Consider the following 21,215-nt stretch of genomic DNA (forward strand, 5'->3'; position numbering starts at 1 on the left):
CATGATGTATTTGACATCAACTAGGTGTCAAGATTCATGGAGACACCAACGGAGACACATTGGAAGGAAACCAAAATAATTTTAAGACATGTTAATAGGACTAAAGTTTATGGTATTTTATACATTACAGCAAGTGATTTTAGATTGGTTGACTACATCGAAAGTGACTAGGAAGGAAGCGTCGATGACAAAAAGAGCACATCAGGTTATGTTTTTCATTTGGGTTCAAGAGCCATTTCATGGGCTTCCAATAAATAACCACAATAGAGAAATTTTGAGGTCTAAAATGGGTCTCCTAAGGAATATTATAAAATAGTAGTGGAAATAATAAAATAAGATTAGATTACATCATCAAATTTTAAAGGGGAAAAAGAAAAAACTATTTTTTCAACTCACATTTTTAACTTATCTCCCTACATTTTTACTCAAATTTTGAATAGAATCACTCATTGGATGTAGAATTTAATTCGTCATCCAATGAGTACCAATGTTGCATACTTTCGATGGCCTCTACTACAAAAAAAAATTAGAAATACATGAAAAAACATGATTACAATCACGTTTTTCATGTATATCTCATTATTCGTGTAGTAGGTTCCATCGAAAGTATGCAACATGGGTACTCATTAGATGGGGAATTAAATGATGCATCCAATGAGTCCCCCCCCCCCCCCCCCCCCCCCTCAAAATTTGTGTAAAAACCTAGAGAAATAAGTTGAAAATACGAATTTAAAAAATAGGTTTTTATTTTTATTTTTTATTTTTTTACTCCAAAACTGGTGAATCATCCCCATGGTTGACATCATCATTTTGAATCCTATTGGTTCTTATAAAGTTTATTTTTGTTGTACATTTCTTTTTTGAGACCCATTTTGGACCTCAAGCTTTTTGTTGTATAATGTATGTAGTGAGTTTGGTGTCAAGATTCATGGAGACACCAAAGGATACACATTGGAAGGAAACCAAAATAATTTTACGATATGTTAATAGGATTAAAGTTTGTGGTATTTTATACACTGAAGCAAGTGATTTTAGGTTGGTTGACTACATCGAAAGTGACTGGGAAGGAAGCGTCGATGACAAAAAGAGCACATCAGGTTATGTTTTTCATTTGGGTTTGGGAGCCATTTCATGGGCTTCCAAAAAACAACCACAATAGAGAAATTTTGAGGTCTAAAATGGGCCTCCTAAGGAATATAATAAAATAATAAAATAAAATTAGATTACATCATCAAATTTTAGAGGGGAAAAAGAAAAAACTACTTTTTCAACTCATATTTTTAACTTATCTCCCTATATTTTTACTCAAATTTTGAACAAGAGCACTCGTTGGATGTAAAATTTAATTCCTCATCCAATGAATACCCATGTTGCATACTTTCGATGGACTCTACAAAAAAATAATTAGAAATGCATGAAAAAATATGATTATAGTCACGTTTTTCATGTATATCTCATTATTCGTGTAGCAGGTTCAATCGAAAGTATGCAACATGGATACTCATTGGATGAAGAATTAAATGATGCATCCAATGAGTGCTCCCCCTCAAAATTTGTGTAAAAAACGTAGAGAGATAAGTTGAAAATACGAGTTTAAAAAATAGTTTTTATTTTTATTTTTTATTTTTAGTTTTTTAGTTTTTAGTCTTTTTATTTTTTACTCCAAAAATGGTGAATTATCTGTTGACATCATCATCTTGAATTCTATTGGTTCTTACAAAGGTGATTTTTGTTGTACATTTTTGTTTTGAAACGCATTTTAGACCTCAAAATTATCCTAATAATAGTGTCACTCAGCGATGGAATTTGACGGGAAAATTGCCCATCATGGATGATATACAGGTAAGAAATTTGCGAAACCGTCAAGTTCTTTTTTTGAAATTGTGAACACTGGTGGGAAGGTGCAAGAACCGTCAAATTTAACGTGTGTGTGTTTTGAAATTCCAACCCTGGTGTCACTATTGACAGTGGGAGCTAAATATGCCGCAACAATAGCAGCAACGTGTCAAACCATTTGGATGAGAGGAATGTTGAAATTTTGTAGCATGAACAAAAAAGAACGACAAAAATTATACAATTGTGATGTCCAAGAACTGTGCTTTCAAAAAAGAAATAAGCACGTTGACACTAAGTATAATTTCACTGGAGAGTTGATCAACAATTAGAAATCATTTTGTAGCACTGTGCGTAGACATCTTCACAAAGTCATTGACAAGACAAAGTTTTGTCCATTTAAAATTTGGGCATACTGAATATCGGTGATTCAGAAAATTAATGTTTTTCACAAAAGAAGTAAGCACGTTGAAACTAAGAATAATTTCATTGGAGAGTTGATAAAAAATGTAGAAATCATTTTGTAGCACTACGCGTAGACATCTTCACAAAGTCATTGACAAGAGAAAGTTTTGTCCATTTAAGATATTGTTTGGGCATAGTGAATATTGGTGATTCACAAAGTCATTGACAAGAGAATGTTTTGTCCATTTAAGATATTGTTTGTTTGGGCATAGTGAATATTGGTGATTATGATTAAGGGGGAGTATTAGAGAATTAACCACAATCATTGCACATTTAACAAACTGACAACAACCATTCCCTAGTGTATGCAAGCAAATTAGGCAAGCAGTTTCTTTTGCAGGGTGCAGACTTTTGGTTTCTGCCTCAAGAACGAGAATGTAATTGAAATCCTAAATCATTGTACAATTTCCAGATTCCTGCAACACATCAAACAATTAGGATCACAGAGAAATCTAGACAAAGTTGGAAAAAAGTAACACCAGGTTTTTACTGTGCAACTGGAGTAAGTATCGCGCAAAGTCTGAAAAGTCAGAAAACTAATTTTTGAGACTCCCTGCCATATCTTTAAGCTTTAGTCTTGTCATAAGAAAAATGCATAGATGTATGTTTTTAGTTTTTCTGCAGGTGAAGTCGAGCAGGTCAATCATGGAGGAAATTTTGGTGAGAACAAAAGAGTCACTGTCTGTTACTGCACAAAAACCAAAGAGCGGTGAAGAGTGTAAAATTCTTAGTTTTTACTACTTTGATTAGGCTGAAGTCTTAGGTTTTAGTTTGTAAAGGTTTATTTTCCTTCATCAAATATAATCCAAAACTATATTGCTTGCACACTCAAAATGGAATTTGATTTTTATTTTTTACCACACATGCTCTGGTTTTACCATGTCTTTTCCTAGGCTGAGTTTGAAACTTTGTTTTTTACCATCATGTGAAGTTTTTTATTTTATTGTTGTGCAGTGGTGTATATTAGTTTATCCTCTGCCTTGATATTTTTTTTCATGGATCTATAGAACTCGCTGGACGAGAAATCATTACATGCAGGAAGGACTCATGTATGAAGAGTGCTTGAAGCATCGTTGTTATAGACATGAAGACACTTTAAGTCATTTTAAGTCTGTGTTTTTGTAGATATCAGAGTAAATATTGTTGCATGATGGAAGTTGCTCCAACAATTTACTATCAAAGGTAAAATGTTGTTGTTTTGAGGTCTGACAAGGTGGAAGGAAGAGTCATTATGTCTTTGAAAAGTCACGTGAAAAGGACATGTTTTGCTAGTTCTCTCTCTTTCAATGTTGCCTCTATTAATGCTATGTGAAAAGGTTAAAACATTTTAAACCTGTACGTACTCTCCATAAGTAGAATTGGTTAGCAAATCATGTGGTCAAGGAAAGAAGAATGCAGGGCTTGTACAAAAGAGGAACTATGTTCTGGATAGTCACAAATTTGATTAACTTCCAAGAATCTAATCTTGAGATTGCAGGTTAGATTTAAGTTAATAGAAAATTCATAGCCTGTGGTGAATCTGGGCATTATCTATCACAATTTTGAATTGCCATAATCATCAATTTACAGAGACACAGGGTCATTTGTATCTCACTACTTAAGGCTCAGGTTCAAATCATGGTTGCAGAACATGGTGCCTATAGATATTAATTCTTGAAGCGAGTTGAACACAAGGCTTGTTTCAATATACCGAGTGTGCATGTTGATGGCATGGATCTGATGATACTAACAGTGCTAGGGAGCTAGCAGGATGATAGAAGCCATGGTACGAAGGAGAGGCATCGAGATCTCATGAAATCTTAAGCCTCCCAATGGTTCTAAGCCTCTTAATGTCATCTATGTTGGAAAGGATAAGAGATCCCAATGGTAAAAGAAAAAGGAATATATATATATATATATATATATATATATATATATATATATATATATATATATATATATATATATATATATATATATATATATATATATCACATGGAAAATACAAAACTAAAACTTTTTATGGAGATGTGAAGGGAAAAATTGAAAAATTCAATTGGAATATCCAGTGTGACATCAAGCAAACCTTGAATTTCGAAGTCATGGTAAAATTGGATATTCATCCCCATACTTAATGCACGTGATTATGAGTTAAGGTTTTTAAAAATATGATCAGTTCATTAGATCAAAGTATTCCTCTGTACATGTTGGTGCCAATACATAACTATGGTGGTAAAAGTATCTTCAATATCTTTGCCAATACAACTATGGTGTAAAATATCCTCAATATCTTTGTAATTTACAGGTCTTAGGAGTTTAAGTTTAAAGGATCTATCTTTGTAATTTATAGGTGCCAATACATAACTATGGTGGTAAAAGTATTTTCAATATTTTTGCCAATACAAATATGGTGTAAAATATCCTCAATATCTTTGTAATTTATAGGTCTTAGGAGTTTAAGTTTAAAGGACCTATCTTTTTAATTTATAAGTCTTGGAGTTTAAGTTTAAAGGAAATATTGAGATTTGTACTTTCAAGATGAAATTATCTTGTAATTCACTACACTCACAAATAACATGTAAAGCATGGAGTTCCAAGATATTTATTGAACAAAATATGACAAAGGTGAAGATGAAGAAGATGCATATGATGTAAACAATTGCAGAAGAGAACAAGGTATTCCAATCATGTATGTCATTTGTTATTAACTATTACTGGTGTATGTAGTAGTGTTGCAATATTTTGTGATGTAAAGATCTTTCCTTAGTCTATTTAGCAAAGAAATGTATGGTTTTATAGCTACGAGTTTTCACTCTGTGAACTATTGTTGAGTGGTGTACTATAAGGCTTGATTGGCAAATGGAAATAGAATACAAGAATATTATGGATACATCTTGTATCCGGACTAATTATCTAGAGAACAGGTGAGTACAACAAATAACACCCATTTATCTCAGTAGATGGAGGTAAGTCCATAGGATGAGAAATTACTCAGTCTTCATGGTTAGATTGATGTCAGACCCTAGAGTACAACAGGTTCCCAATAAATTTGAGGTATCAGTGGTACATTTGTTTTCTGGTTGGTATGTGATGACAATTCTTCAAATTAATGAAGGAGCATAGAATCTTTTTTGGATGAAAGTGAATTCCATTGTTCTCGTTGAAGAAGCAAACATTGTTGGCTGATTTTTTTGATTGGAATGATGTGTTTTCAGCAAGAAAGACATAGAGGTTCTAAATATAGAAAATACACCTTTGGAGAGCATGTGATAGTGCTTGTGATAGAGACAAAAAAGAAAGTGAATTTGGAAGCACTATGCCAATAGAGAATAATGGTTGTGGTACGAGCAAAGATTAAATGATAGTGGACAAGATTGTGTGGTGTATTGAATAATAATATACTCATGAATATATTGTAATGTGAGTCAGACATTGTAGTTATAACAAGTCTATATGTCATTTTTAACTTTATATAGTGGTCCTTAAGAATGTCTGTACCTGGTATCTCCATGAGGATATTTTTCCATTGAATGTAACTGTGTCAGTTGTGATGTAAGCTTAATAAGACATGTCTACCCCTGTAGTTCGTGGTAATTTAAAAACCACTTTGTAAATGTAGGGCTGTGGTAGGCCGAAACCACTTGGTGTGATGGTTTGTGGTCATCTTCATGCATTGTTTATGGTAAGTGGAAGCCATGTGAGGATGTGATGAGGTTTATGAGAGACAAGGAACATTTGGACATGGATTCTTGTAGAGTGACTTTGTTGTTCCTTAAGAGTGTGATGTAGGAGCATTGAGTGCATTATTAAGGATAAGCTAGAAAAACCCAAATCGTGGTTATGGGTAAATTGAGGAAACCCAGGATGATGATGATGGTGATGCAGGGGAAGGTAGAGATACATGTACACATATGAAGATATGATGGTTGAATGTACCATCTACATGAAGGACACCCTAGTAAATTGAAGGTTGCATTGGTTGCTTACCCACACATTTCGATGAATGTTTGTTTCTTTATATTGATGTCAAAATTTGATAATGTTTGTAAACACTAGGTTGGACCATAGAGAGATATAGTTGATCAAGATTAAAACAAGTAGTCATTAAAGGGGATTGTTAGAGTATATAATTCCCACTTGTCTTAACATGTGTGATCATATTTAATTATTGAATTATTGGTCATATTGTGTAGATATCTAATCTTTACAAGAGTTTGTTCCAATTGTTTAGATGGTTGTTGAGGCCTAGTTGGATGAGATATTGTCTCCAAAGACTTAGCTTCCACTACTACATGAAGGGGGATTTTAAGAGAAAAGAAATATTTTTTCTTAAATAGCTATTTTTTATTTTAATTATTTTAAATTAAAACCTAACATTATTTTAATTGTCTTAAATCTAAAATTTAAGAAAAAAACACCATGCAAAATTTAAGAAAAAAGCAAACAAATTTAAGGCAAAACATAAAGAGCTATTTGCAAAATTGAATCCTTCATCAGACAACATGCCTAACTCAGCCAAGACAAAGACTTCTATACCACAAACAACTATCAGCCAAGATGAAGACTTCTCCACCACGGACAACTATCAACCATCCCTCCTGCTAACTCGGCCACTTGTTCATTTACTGCACAATAATGGCTACAACGCTTTGATCAAATGCAATTTTTTTTAATGGAGTGTGGGACATATGTTTGCTATAAAATTTTGTAGTCTCTATATATCCATCGATTGAATGCAAGTTGCCTCCAATTGGGATTTTTTCCCTATTCTGTTGATTAGGGATTATACTCTCCTGCATATTCATCCTCCTCATGTTCTTTTTATGGCCACGTAATTATGGAGTTTTGTGTGGTTTCCCATCATCCAGATGAGTAGGATTATTTTGTTTATTCAGGGTTTGTTCTGAGAACTTGATTATATCCTTGCAGAAATTGACCATGAGAGAAAGGAAGGGGTATAAATCCCCTTTAAATTGAGTTGGATAAGAGAATTTCCACAAAATATTAGGATCAAGATTCAGCAACAGAGGCACAAGAAGCATCTAAGGTAGTAGCAAGGCACACAACAAAGGTTCTATTTCCTTTTCATTATATCCTACATCTTCCATTTTGATGATTTGTGTGTGTAATAGTTTTGTGGAAAGGCGCCCTCTACACAATAGATGCAACTCTATGTGGTTTTGTTTTAGATATGTTATGTTTTCCTAAGTGGACTCTTCATGATTTCATAATGTTCTATTGATGAAAAATAAACATATTCCCATGTTTATTTCTTTCATATCCCCATGCAACGTGCTCTGCCTCTTATCATGATGGTAAGGCTTAGCCAGTCATTAACTAGATTTGGCCCACGAAGTCAACCTAGGATGGGAGGTCTTTCAATGTCCCCAAATTTCTCTACCAATTTTGCATGAAGTGTTTCTTTCACACATGAGGGGTCAGTAAATTGGTAGGAACAAAGTCGCTCTCTCCACATAGCTATAGAAACCAATAGAATATGAAATGTACTTTAGCACACAATACCTTCCATCCCTAAAACACATGTAAAGTGTTATAAGTTATAACCTCTACTTACAAAATCAATTTGTCTTTTCCATGGTAGAACTTCAACCAAATTTACACTGAATTGAGAGGGCTTCAATACTCCAGACCAGTGAGACTTGGACAAGTTCACATGGTGAAAAGAGGATAGACACGTGCCCAAATAGAGACTGTATAAACAAACCAAATCTTAAATGTACTTTAGCACACAATACCTTCTAGTCCTGAAACACATATAAACTGTTATAAGTTATAACATCTGTTTGCAAAATCAATGTGATTTTTCCATGGTATAAATTCAGCCAGATTTACAATAAATTGAGACTGAGAAACAAAGTAGCTTGTAGACTATAATAGTGAAACACTAAAAATGAGCCCCTTGAGGGAATCAAATTCAACCAGTAAAGACTCCCTTGATTTGGAATATGACAAGGAGGGGGTTCCCTTATGCCAGATTTACAATAAATTGAGATTGAGAAATAAAGTAGCTTCTAGACTATAATAGTGAAACACTAAAAATGAGCTCCTTAAGGGAATCAAATTCAACCAGTAAAGACTCCCTTGATTTGGAAGATGACAAGGAAGGGGTTCACTTATGCTTGAAGAAACTAAACCACGTTCTCACTTCTAATAGTTTAGACCAAATATACCTGGACAAATTTGCAGATTGCAAAGAGGATATTCCTTTGCCCAAACAAATGTTGGAGAAATTAGTGAAACCTAAAGTGTTCTTAGAAGTTTAGAACACACTACCTTCCAACCCTTAAACACACAAAGTTTTGTATATTTTATTTGCAAAGTCTTTTGTATTTTATTTTCCAAATTACATTGAATTGCAACTAAGAAACATAATAGGAGCCAAAATATAACAATGAAATAGTAACAAAGAACCCCTTAAAGGATTCAAATTAAACTAGAAAAGTCCCCCTTAAGCTGGACAGTGACAGGGAAGCATCTCATCAGTTTTTGAAGGCACTAAACTAAGAAAGAAAACCATCACTACAGAGAAAATGTACCCTGTCGGGGTTCCTTGGCCATTTGTAGACTAGAACCTCCATAGATGATGTGCATTCCAATAATCTAGTCCCATCATGGTAGGACAAGGAATCGTATAGGAGGAAATATATGTGTGAGTTTATGAGTTTAGTCATGTGACATAGAGACATCAGTCTCTTCTCATAACTCCCCTAGCTATATGATCTAGTTGACATGCATTGATCCATGTGATACCGTAAAGGGTTGCTACATGGCTTGATCCTCATGTTAATAAAATTGTGGAATAGGTAGATCATAATCTTCACCATTTATGCGAATGATCCATTCTTTTAATATGTTTCCATTATTAGAAATTCTATCTACAATTTCGTTGTTCTCCTACAACGTGTAAAAGAATTTGGTACTAAAGAATTTGCGTATTTTTTTCTTAGTCTAACATGAATTAAGAAATATATCACGTGCAACTATATTGGAGACCATTTTTCCAATGATAATATTCAAATATCTAATCACTATCAATGATTGAATATTAGATTCTTTTGGTAATCTCAAGCCTTGCAGTGATGCATAGGTTTTTGTAGTATTTTTGGAGGAAATACCAAGCCCCCACATATATGAAAATTCTATTGTTCCTCTAAGGTTTATGATAGCCCCTCCTGCACCTGGCACACCAGTTCTCACATGTAAGTTATCACAAGTTACATTCACACAAATACAATACAATAATTATTTACGTAAATCTTCCTTATCCTATTCCCCTGGAGGCAAATGATGCCATAGAGCACATGTTTACCATATGTTGCATATGCATGGAAGTGAGTGATGTTGGAGGTAGATATGAAGACGAAGAAAAGATAAGGCACAAAAAGGGTGTATTTGCATTAGGTAGTTGTCAAATATGAAACATCTATTCGTGCATACAGAGACGAGTTTTGCATGAAGATAATTTTGGATGAGAATTATTGTGGTTAATACTAAATTATTAGAATTTAGTTATGTCATGAGTGGATAAAAATAAGTAGGAACTCTATTTAGAGAGTATGTGATGTACTTTTGAAGGGAGGGATACAAAGATGGTTGCAAGGAAGAATTTGGTTAATTAAAATATTTTCTCAAGCATTCAATCCCCTTTGAGTTTCTACTTGATTTTGTGTTATGAGTTAAATTTTAGATTTTTTAACCACATGATTATAAATAAATATTGTCTTTTGATAACATATATGTGCAGGAGTTCATGGTGCTACATCATTTTGGTACAAAAGAAACAATACAACTTGTACAAGGATTATTTTTGGCCAGGGAAGAAGAGTGAGGCATATTATAGGAGCCAAAAATATATTGAACTTTAGTAAATATTATAAAGTTGAAGCAAGCATTGAACCAATATCAATGAAGATCATGATGCCATCAAGAGGCTTATCGAAGTCATGTCAAGTCTAGGAACTTGAATAAGCTATGATTTTATTATTATTATGATTATCATTATCATTATCATTATCATTATGATTATCATTATTATTATCATCATTATTATCATCATTATTATCATCATTATTATCATCATTATTATTATCATTATTATTATCATTATTATTATTATTATTATTATTATTATTATTATTATTATTATTATTATTATTATTATTTCTTTTGAATTCAGGATTTTTTGGTTCATATTTTTTATAGAAAGTATTTTCGGTAAGACCACATTCAAAAGTGTTTCATAAAATCACTTCAAACCCTCATTGTGGTCGATCATTAGGATTGAGATGGAGATTCTGATCTGGGCATTCAAATAAATATTGTAGAGAGGAAAGATAATCTCTACATATTTTCAGAAATGTTGGATAAGACTTCACCTTGGAGACCTGCACGTGTATACGCTCAAATTGATGAAATTTAATTGAAATTGTGGTTCATATTTTCTCAAGAAAGTATTTTCGGTAATACCACATTCAAAAGGATTTCATTGATGCGTTTCGAACCCTCAATCTTTGTGCATCATCAGGACTAAAACAAAGATTCTGATTTGGGCATTCAAATAAATATTGTAGAGAGGAAAGATAATCTCTACATCTTTTTAGAAATTCCAGATCAGATTTCGTCTTGGAGACCTACACCACGTATACACTCAAATTGATGAATTTAAATCGCAATTATGGTTCATATTTTCTCAAGAAAGTATTTTCAATAAGACCACATTTAAATTAATTTCATCGACATGTTTCAAACCCCCAATTGTGGTTCATCATCAGGACTGAGTTGGAGGTTTTGATATGGGCATTCAAATAGGTACGGTAGAGAAGAAAGATAATCTATACATCTTTTCAGAAATGCCAAACTAGACTTCATCTTGGAGACCTGCACATGTATACATTCAAATTGATGAAGTTTAATCACAATTGTGGTTCATATTTTCTTAAGAAAGTATTTTCAATAATACCACATTCAAAAGAATTTCATCGATGTGTTTTGAACCCTCAATTGTGGTTCATCATTAGGGCTGAGATGGATATTTTGATCTGGGCATTCAAATAAATATTATAGAGAGGAAAGATAATCTCTACATCTTTTCAGAAATGGCATATTAAAATTAATCTTGGAGACATACATGTGTATACACTCAAATTCATGAACTTTAATCACAATTGTAGCTCATATTTTCTCAAGAATGTATTTTCGGTAAGACCACATTCAAAATAATTTCATTGACACGTTTCAAACCCTAAATTATGGTTCATCATTGGGTCTGAGATGGAGATTTTGATTTGAGCATTCAAATAAATATTATAGAGAGGAAAGATAATCTCTACATATTTTCATAAATTCTAGATAAGAATTCATCTTGGACACTTGCACACATATAGAATCAAATTGACGAAATTTAATAGCAATTGTGGTTCATATTTTCTCAAGAAAGTATTTTTGGTAATACAACATTTAAAAGTATTTCATTGATGCATTTCAAACCATCAATTGTGGTTCACCATCAAGATTAAGATGGAGATTCTGATATGGCATTCAAATAAATATCGTAGAGAGGAAAGATAATCTCTACATATTTTCAGAAATGCCAGATTAGACTTCATCTTGGAGACTTGCACATGTATATGCTCAAATTGATGAGCTTTATTCACAATTATGGTTCATATTTTCTCAAGAAAGTATTTTCGATAAGACCACATTCAAAATAATTTCATAGGAACCAATAGGATTCAAGATGATGATGTCAACCATGGGGGATGATTCACCATTTTTGGAGTAAAAAGGTTAAAGATAAAAAATAAAACTATTTTTTCTGTTGTGGCTCCCAAAGACAACCTTGGATTTCTTGCAAGACCAATGCCTAGGTACATCTATATTTTGAGTGTTTCAAATGATTATTAGTGAAATGGAGACCTCACATATGTTTTGCACACGCACACACAGATATATAAAGGGTTGGTTCATTCATCCAAAGGTATAAGACATGTATTTATGGTACTTCTTCACATATGCAGTTCACAGAAATATATGCACAAATAGTGGAGGCTGAGTAGTTAAAGGAATTATAGCTTAATAATTTTTTGTAGAGAAAATGAGAGAGGATAATGAGAAAGAGCAACTCATCACATAGAGCTTAAAGCATCAAGAATTATACACTTAACACACAAAGCTTGAGGCATTAATAATTTCTATACTTATTTGAGTTACAGGTAGATGTAATGGACAAGAGAGGGATTGAATGCTATGATTCATGTAGCACAGATTTAAAGATATAATTTCAATAATCCATACATGCACATGCATTAACAATGTCAATAAAAATGAATCTGTGAGAAACTTACAGGCACATGCATTAACATATCGATACAAATGAATCTGTGAGGAAGCTTGAAATATTTCTAGCAGCCATGATTTCATGAATTTAGATAAGAAACACGAACATAATGGGTTTTTATAGAGGGATAACATACTGTAATACTTGAAGGGGGGATCACCACCATTTCTTCATATTTTGAAAGATCTGTATTATGAAGTTATACAGTCTAAAAATTAATAAGTAGATTTTCTTTAGGATTTATAAACCTTTGTGAAGCGTTGCTTCCTCATATTTATCTAGAGAGGAGGAGAATTGAACATTCATTACATCGAAATATCTTTGGCCGAGTCTCAGCTGTCAGGTTGACTAGTTGCCTCATCTATGAATGGCTCTGTGTCCCAAAAACATTACAAACTTAACTGCCTCATTGAAGGGAGGCACATTACAGGAAAACAAATAAGTAAACAATCAAACAGAAACGTAAATGAAATATCTTCGTGCCCATCCCTGTGATCGCCTCTGCTTTAGGTTGCAGTTCACTCTTTGTAGAGCCTTCTGTGTTGCTTAGCCAACCCTTGTCATTTCAACCTTTACTACTTGTATCGTTCATTCCTTAAAGATGGGAATGGGCACTATCAGTTTCATGAAGTGGTACTAAAGTGGAGGACCCTTGGGAGGTACCTCATTTCCCCTCTTTATGGGAGACCATGCCAGATAATTAAATCCTGTTGAGCTACTAAGTCCTTTTTTACTCCTGTCAGCGCCGACCCTGGTTCTGTGTCACAATAGGCCTTTCGAGATCATCCCATGTCAGGTTTGAATGAACCACCTATTTTCTTAAAAGAAAAAACTTTTGACCCATCACGCCTTTATAGTCCTGCGCTACACTATCGATGCCTTGATATCCCTGGTGATCTATTGTTGAATGCTAGTTTTGTTGTGCTAATTTCAAATTCACAATTAAAAAAAATTTCTCATCATTTTCTTCATGTGCATAGGTTTCCTTATGGTGTTTGTGAATGTAACAGGTAAATTTGTCAAGTTTTATGTCAAATTCATGAGCAAAATAGCATGTAAATAAAGTGTTGAACAACAACAAACAAATATACAACAAACCATCAAAATGAACACTTAACACAATGTTTTGATGAAGGAGTTCACCCCTCTTGGGCTACATCTCCTTGGTCTAGCTTCCATGGCTTGGGACTCTGTATTAGCTCAAAATGGAAAAATGTGTTGTTTACAATGCTCTACTGCTCCTGAAACCTGCTTCAATGTGCTCAGAACATCAAAATAATCTAGGAATGACTTTTTCTAAGCCAAAATTGGTTGAAAATTGCAAACATTATGGCCTCTTCAGTTTCCCCTAGGAAAACTCCACCAAAACTGGAGAAACTCCAGCTAATCCCACCAAATTTCAAGAAAATTCGAATTTATTGGACCCGCCAAAAGATCTACCAACTTAATCCGCACTTTAATTATGGACAAGCATAATTTAATTAGTGTTAATATGCAGTTAGCACATTAAGCGCACAATTAGTGCTAACCTTTGGTCTCTAGTTTTGTGGTGGTGATCACATGCGGAGGGGGTTGGCCCTCTCCTCCCCCAACCGCCATGGTTAAACTCTTTAAATGGAAACAATGACCATTGTATTATAAGAACCACTGGTGTGGCATAATAGTGGAGCGTGGGGATTGTGTGGGCGAGGTCGTAGGTTAGACTCCGTCGACCTGCCAATAACTTTTTTCACTATGCGTCGATGGATAGGCCATTGGGGAGGGACATGTGGCGGCCTCCAAGCTTGCCACTTGTCTCCTCTCTTTTGGTCCTTCCCTGTCCAAAGAAATAAAACCAACTCATCAAAATGTAGACCAACTGTAATGCACCACTTAGTGTGACCTCACTGGTCATTGACCAAACCTTTGACCTGCACAGTCACTTGCCACGTCAGTAGTATGGACTGCTGACTGTGTAGTGACTATAGTTTTTTTTTTCAAAATTCCTTTGTTTGGAAAAGTGGAAAGAACGCGGTATCTTTCTCATACGAGCTCCGTTTTGAGTGAAACAAGTTGCGTTGGGATCATATCACTGAGATGGATGCATTTGTTTAGTGTTTGAGAAATTCTGAGAATTTTGATTTTTGAGCTAAATACTAATCACTTGATCATTCCTCCCCACTGGAAGCCGTTTAGAGCCCAAAAGATACTATCAATTGTTCAACATGTGAGGGTACATCTCCCTCACCTTCTCAATCTACATTCATTTTGCCTTAGAAGGATTTTGTCCCTTGAGTCCCACTCGAAGGTATTCAACATTCCCTCTCTTTGAAGTTTTGGTTCTTCTGTCAAGTATGAGATCTTGTTGTAGTTCATCAAGATCTTATAGTTAGAAATCATATATTGATGGAAACTAAACATGATCTCCTTGATCATCAATCAAAGGAGGCTCAAACAATCTCAAATTCTCAACATTAACAACAGAGTATATTTACATATAAGGAGGAAAATCTAGCTTAAATGCATTGTTACCAATCTTTTCCAAAATTGTAAAAGGACATAACAGATTGGCTGCAATTTTTTACCTTCCCTTTGAAGTCTCTCTATGCTAATATATAACCAAACTTCGTCTCCAACTTGAAATTTATGATCGACATGGTGTTTGTTATGCCTTGCCTTGTAGCTGCTTTGACTCTTTTCAAGTTGTTCTTGCACTGTGTGATGTATCAACTGAATTTTCTCAATGAACTTCCTTGCCTTATTGATGTTGCTATGACCATCAATAGAGACATCTTTCTAAAAAATGAAGTCCAATAGAAATCTTAGAAAGTACCCAAAACATGCCTCAAATGGCAATGTGTTTTTGGAAGAATGCTTTGCCCTGTTGTATGCATGATGTATGTAATGCAACTGTCCATCTCACAACTTGGGATGTTTGTTGCAATATCCTCTAAGAAGATGAATGACTATATTGTTGACCACCTCAGTTTGTCCATCTATTTGTGGATGAAAGGATTTACTCTTCTTCAACTTAATGTCCATGATGTCCCACAAATTTGACAAAAAATTCCCAACAATTGAGAATCTCGATCACTTGCAATGGAAGTAGGAAGACCAAAATGAACCCAAACATTTGAAAGAAAAGATGAGTTGTTTTTTTAGCTGTAATTTACTTTTAACATGGCATTAGAATACACATCTTGTTGAACCTGTCTACAACTACATACAAGTAATCATGACCTTTCCTTCATAATGGAAGACCTCCTATAAAATCCATTGAAATACTCTCCCATGGACGTGAAGGTACCAGAAGTGGAGTGTACAATCCTAGTTTCCTATGGCTAGGCTTAATTATTGCACATAAAGAAGATCCCCTAATGAAATGAGATACATTATCAAACATGCATGGCCAATAACAATACATTTGGAGATTCAATATTGTCTTGCCTACACCAAAATGTCCAGCAATCAATGAAGTGTGTGCCTCCCTTATGATACTGTTTCTTTCTCCCTGTGGAATACATAACATGCCCAAGTCATACAACAAATTTTTATGTACATGGTAATCTATCTCTTCAATTTGGTTTCCTTGCCTCAAGCTTGCATACACATCTTGAAAGTCATTATCATATGCATATTGCTCAATGTAACTTTCATGTAAAACAAAATTGTGATTGAGTATAATAGATGAATTTACAATAGGCCTAGAAAGCATATCAGCTACCTTATTGTAGATTCCTTTTTTGTACTTGATAACCAAATGAAATTGTTGTAGAAAAACCATCCATCTGAAGTGTCGTGATTGCTGCAACTTTGACTGTGACTGTAAGTATCGCAATGGTTGATGGTCGGTATGGATAATGGTCTCCTTCCCCATCAAGTAGTGTTTCCATTTTTTAACACTTTGTACCAATGTGTAAAGTTCTTTGTCATAAGTGGGATAGTTAGTCACAACACCATTAAAAAATTCATAATGAAATGAAATGGGCTTACCATGCTACATGAGAACTGCTCCCATAGCGTAATCAGTAGCATCCGTTTGAATCTCAAATGGCTGTCTAAGATCTGAAGGAGCTAATACTCGTTCTGAACAGATATTTTGTTTTAAAGCATCAAATTATTTTTGTTGTATATCTCCCCAGTGAAAGACTTTCTTGCCACTAGTCAATGCATGTAGTGGAGCTGCAATGGAAGAAAAATTAGCAATAAATTTCCTCCAATATTGTGCTGCCCCAAGAAAGCTTCTTACCTTTGTAACTGTATTGGGCTTGGGCCAATTCACAATGCCCTCAACCTTAGAGGAGTCTATCTTTAGCTCACCTCCTCCAACAATGTGTCCCAAATACACTAAAGAAGTCTTGCCAAATTAATACTTTGACATCTTTAAAAACAATTGTTCTTTTCTCAAGACATCAAGTACTTTGTTTGCATGCATGACATGTTCATCTCTAGATTTTCTAAATATGAGAATATCATATAAGTAAACAATGACAAAATAATCTAGAAATGGTCTCAATACATAATTCATAACTATCATGAAAGTAGTTGGAACATTTGTAAGACAGAAAGTCATAACAACCCACTCAAACAATCCTTGTTTAGTTTTAAATGTGGTTTTCCAAATGTCCTCTTCAGTTATTCTAACTTGATGATAACCACTTCGTAAGTCTAAATTAGTGAAATACTTTGCATACCTTAATTGATCAAGCAAGTCATCAATTCATGGGAGTGGATAATGATTCTTTATCGTTGTCTTATTTAGTGCACGAAAGTCCACACACATGCGCCTAGTCTTGTCCTTCTTTGGCACCAAGACAATTAGCGAACCACATGGTGAAGTAGATGGGCGTATGATACCTTTGTTAAAAAATTATTGAATTTTCTTCTTAATTTCCATGCTCTCCATGATCGACATGCGATACATGCCAATGTTTGGAAGTGGAACATCCTGTTGTAGCTATATCTCATGTTGAATTCCCCTCTTGGGAGGTAACCCTTTTGGTTCCTGAGACATCTCACCATGCTTTCTTACCACTTCAAACAAATCAGATTTTAACTTATCATCACAACCTTCGAAACATTCATAATCTATATCATTCTTTTTCTTGATCATGAGAAGCACAAAAATTTTACTTGCATTTACTAGTATGTTCATCTACCCTACATCTACCAAAGGATTGTTTAACTTTTTGCGATGGGCTCTCACAATATACTCCACTCCATCATTGAGAAATTGATATTTGTTCTCATGCCAATAAACTATCGCTTTCCTATCATACAAATATGGGTTTCCCAAAATAATTCATGAGATGTCAAGTGGGATTACATCTAACTCAACTTCATCAATGAATAGTTCAGTAATGGCAAACCTGAATAAGCATTTCCTTGTAACCTGTAAATTTGCATTATTGACTATCCAACCCAAAGGGTATGGCTTGTGATGAGGTACAGTTTCAAGGTTAAGATTTTTGACCAAGTCTTCTGAAATTAAGTTCGATTGTGACCCACTATCAAATAATGCATCAATCTTTGTATGGTTTGAGATTACCCTTACATGGAACAACTCTATCCTTGATTCTTCATTTGGAGTGTTGTTGTGACTATGTGAGGAACTAGTGCTTTCTATAGCTTCTTTTCCCTTTGTGACCATGGCTGAAATCTTGGTCTCATCATCGGAATCGGATCCAAGATCATGTTGTGTGGTAGTGGTCATCTTTTGTTTCCCCTTATTGTTTGGTTTCTTAGGCCTTAGTTCGGGATGTAATTTCCAATAGTGGGCTTCATCATGCCCCTCTTTGGAACAATGTTTGCATGTAATTTTCTCCCCTTCTTTATTTACACTTGCATTCTTCTTTCCTTTCCATTTTCCACCCTCCTCTTTCTCCTTACTCTTGAATGGATTCATCTTACTACCCTCTTCCTGAATGTTATTTCCTCTTGCTTCAATGTGTGTGGCTTGCACACATACCTCATCTAAATTGTTTGGATTGAACATAAGGATAGTGTGTTTTAAGTAGGAATGTAAACCCCCAATGTATTTCAATAGTGTATCTTGGGAATTCAAGTTTACTCCTAACAACAAAGCCCTTTTCCTAAACTCCTGGGTATAGTCTTGAACTGTTTGGCCCTTGAGTTGCCTAAAATTTTGCCAGCTCATAATGGTGTTTTACATGTAGGCTAAAGGATAAAACTGTCTTTTAATTGAAGAAACAAATTCAACCCAAGAAATGGATATCTTACCATGAATTCACATTTCCTCTTGAGTCTTTGCTTCCCACCAAACTAGTGCTGCTCCTTCTAGCCTCAATGAAGCCAACTGGATTTTTATGTCATCTTCTTGAAGGTTCTAAATTATGTAATAAACCTCCAATTGTCGAATCCAATTTTCTAACTTTTCTGCATTTACCTCACCATTGTACATGGGAAGTTCAAACTTAATGTCCAATTTGAGTAAGGGAGTTTTTCCTTTTGGGGTTTGTGAATGAGTATGAACAGTTTTTGTGGTGGAAGTGGAAGATAATGTTGTTTGTGATGATGAGGATGATGAAGATGATGAGGAAGATGATGAAGATGGTGGAGATGGAGGAGGCTTTCCTCCATTACCCTTTGAATCCTTATTTTCATCTTTTTTATCTTCTAAGCTTCCCTCTCCATGTGGGGACTTAGAACTCTCTCCAACCATTCTAGTATTCCTCTCTTCATAAAGGACTCTAACCATGTCAGTTAAATCATAGAAATATTTCTTGAATGCTTCCTCTTCTAAAAGACCTTCAGTCTCTCTTGCTCCAGACATGATGGCTTTGGATTCAAGCTCAACTTTTGGTACTGCTTGTACCTACTCAATCTCAACTGAAGGTAAGACTTTTGGTGCTTCAAGTGCAGATGAGATTGAAACTGGGTGGAGATTGTGGCCTTGTGGCTCTCCTTCTTCTGGGCATTACCTCAGGATTTGAAACCAATAGTTTCCCTTCTCCTCTCTGCAACTTTAACCTTGTAAGCATCACAAATTTGCAACCATTGAAACCCTACTTGCACAAAACTCAAGCAATCAAGCAAATAACCTTCCTTTGATACCAACTTGATCTATTGTTGAAAGTTAGTTTTGTTGTGATAATTTCTGTTGAAAATAGCAACAAGAAACGCTAAAAATAGCACTGTTATAAATAGCGTTTTGAGATACATTCCAATTTTAGTTAGTCCCTAAACTAAAATTGAAAATTAAAATTCGAATTTGATCTTAGAAGTTGTTTGTAAATTAATTAATTAATTCATCTTGAGTTAACTAGTTGTAGGAAATCAAACATGAAGTCTATGTGAAGACATGCAATAGTTTCTCCATTGATTGAGGAAGTTATCCCTTGATTAAAGGAGATCAAGATGAGTTGTACTTTGAGTTGTAATTAGTTAGCTCATTTATCTGAGTTAAGTCCAATTAGATTAGTTCAAACTATTTGTTGAACTGATTGTGAGTTCAGTTAGTTAATGCATGCATGCATGTAACTGTTGCACTTCAGATAACTGAATATTCTCTCATAAATAACTCATGCATGTCAGTTCAGTCAGAGACCCAGTTGAGATCAGATGATGGGACAATGTACTATCAGTTGCAAGAATATTCCATTGAGGATATCTCTTGCATGTAGAAGGAATTCATTCCTTGGAGATTGCGCAGTTACTTCTGAGTTTGATGAGTGTGTGATGAGGCCAATTCACACAGGTGGCAGCATTGGACCCCAAGAGAAATTGCGCAAGGAAATAGGAGGCTTGGAGGGTTGAGGGAAGGCATATGTTGTGTCTATTCAGTCTGTGAGCTATATTGAGGGATTGTACTGAGAGCTGGATAGCTTGTGAGCTAAAGCTTTGTGTAATCCAAACATATTTCCACTTGTATGAGAATACAAAGATCGGGGTTTTTAGCTGAGGCTTTCCCCAGATTATTCTTCTATGTACATGTGTGATTGATTTCTCATTCTCTATTATATGTGTTCTATTTGATCTTGCTCATAATCGATTAAGCTTCCGCAAGTTTGTTTGTAGAAGCAGATCAAGTATTTTGCTTTAGTATATTGCATTAATTAGGTGATCTACAGTGGGAATTTCTACATGGTATCGGAGAAAAGGTGATCAAAGTGAGGAATGGTATAAAAAGAAGAGAGAAGTTTCAAGTTTCAAGTTCCTGATTATAGAATTCGAATTCTTATCACATCTCAAATTTCACCAATGGCGTTCAATGGTTTAAGACTCGAGTATGCCCTTGATGGCAGCTTGAATTATATAACCTGGAAGGATCACATGGAAGCAGTATTAGAGGAAAACGGTCTAAAGGACTTCATTGATCAAGAAGTCCCGAAGCCAGCAGTGGCTAATGCTACAGAATTGGCGGAATGGAAGAAATGTGTGGCTAGAGCGAGGAGAATCCTCCTGGAGGGAGTTCGAGACCACATTGTCTCGATCCTCCATGGAAAGGAGACACCATTTTCAATGTGGAAAACATTGAAAGATCTATATCAGAACAACAGGGATCAAACAAATTTGGCGCTGAAAAACAAGATTTGGAAAATCAAGTGTGAAAAGGGCGACACGATCTCTACATATTTGAACA

Source organism: Pinus tabuliformis, chromosome 3_2 (assembly GCF_031772625.1).
Source record: "Pinus tabuliformis cultivar Carrire ecotype Pingquan chromosome 3_2, CPIR1, whole genome shotgun sequence".
Taxonomy (NCBI): Eukaryota; Viridiplantae; Streptophyta; class Pinopsida; order Pinales; family Pinaceae; genus Pinus; species Pinus tabuliformis.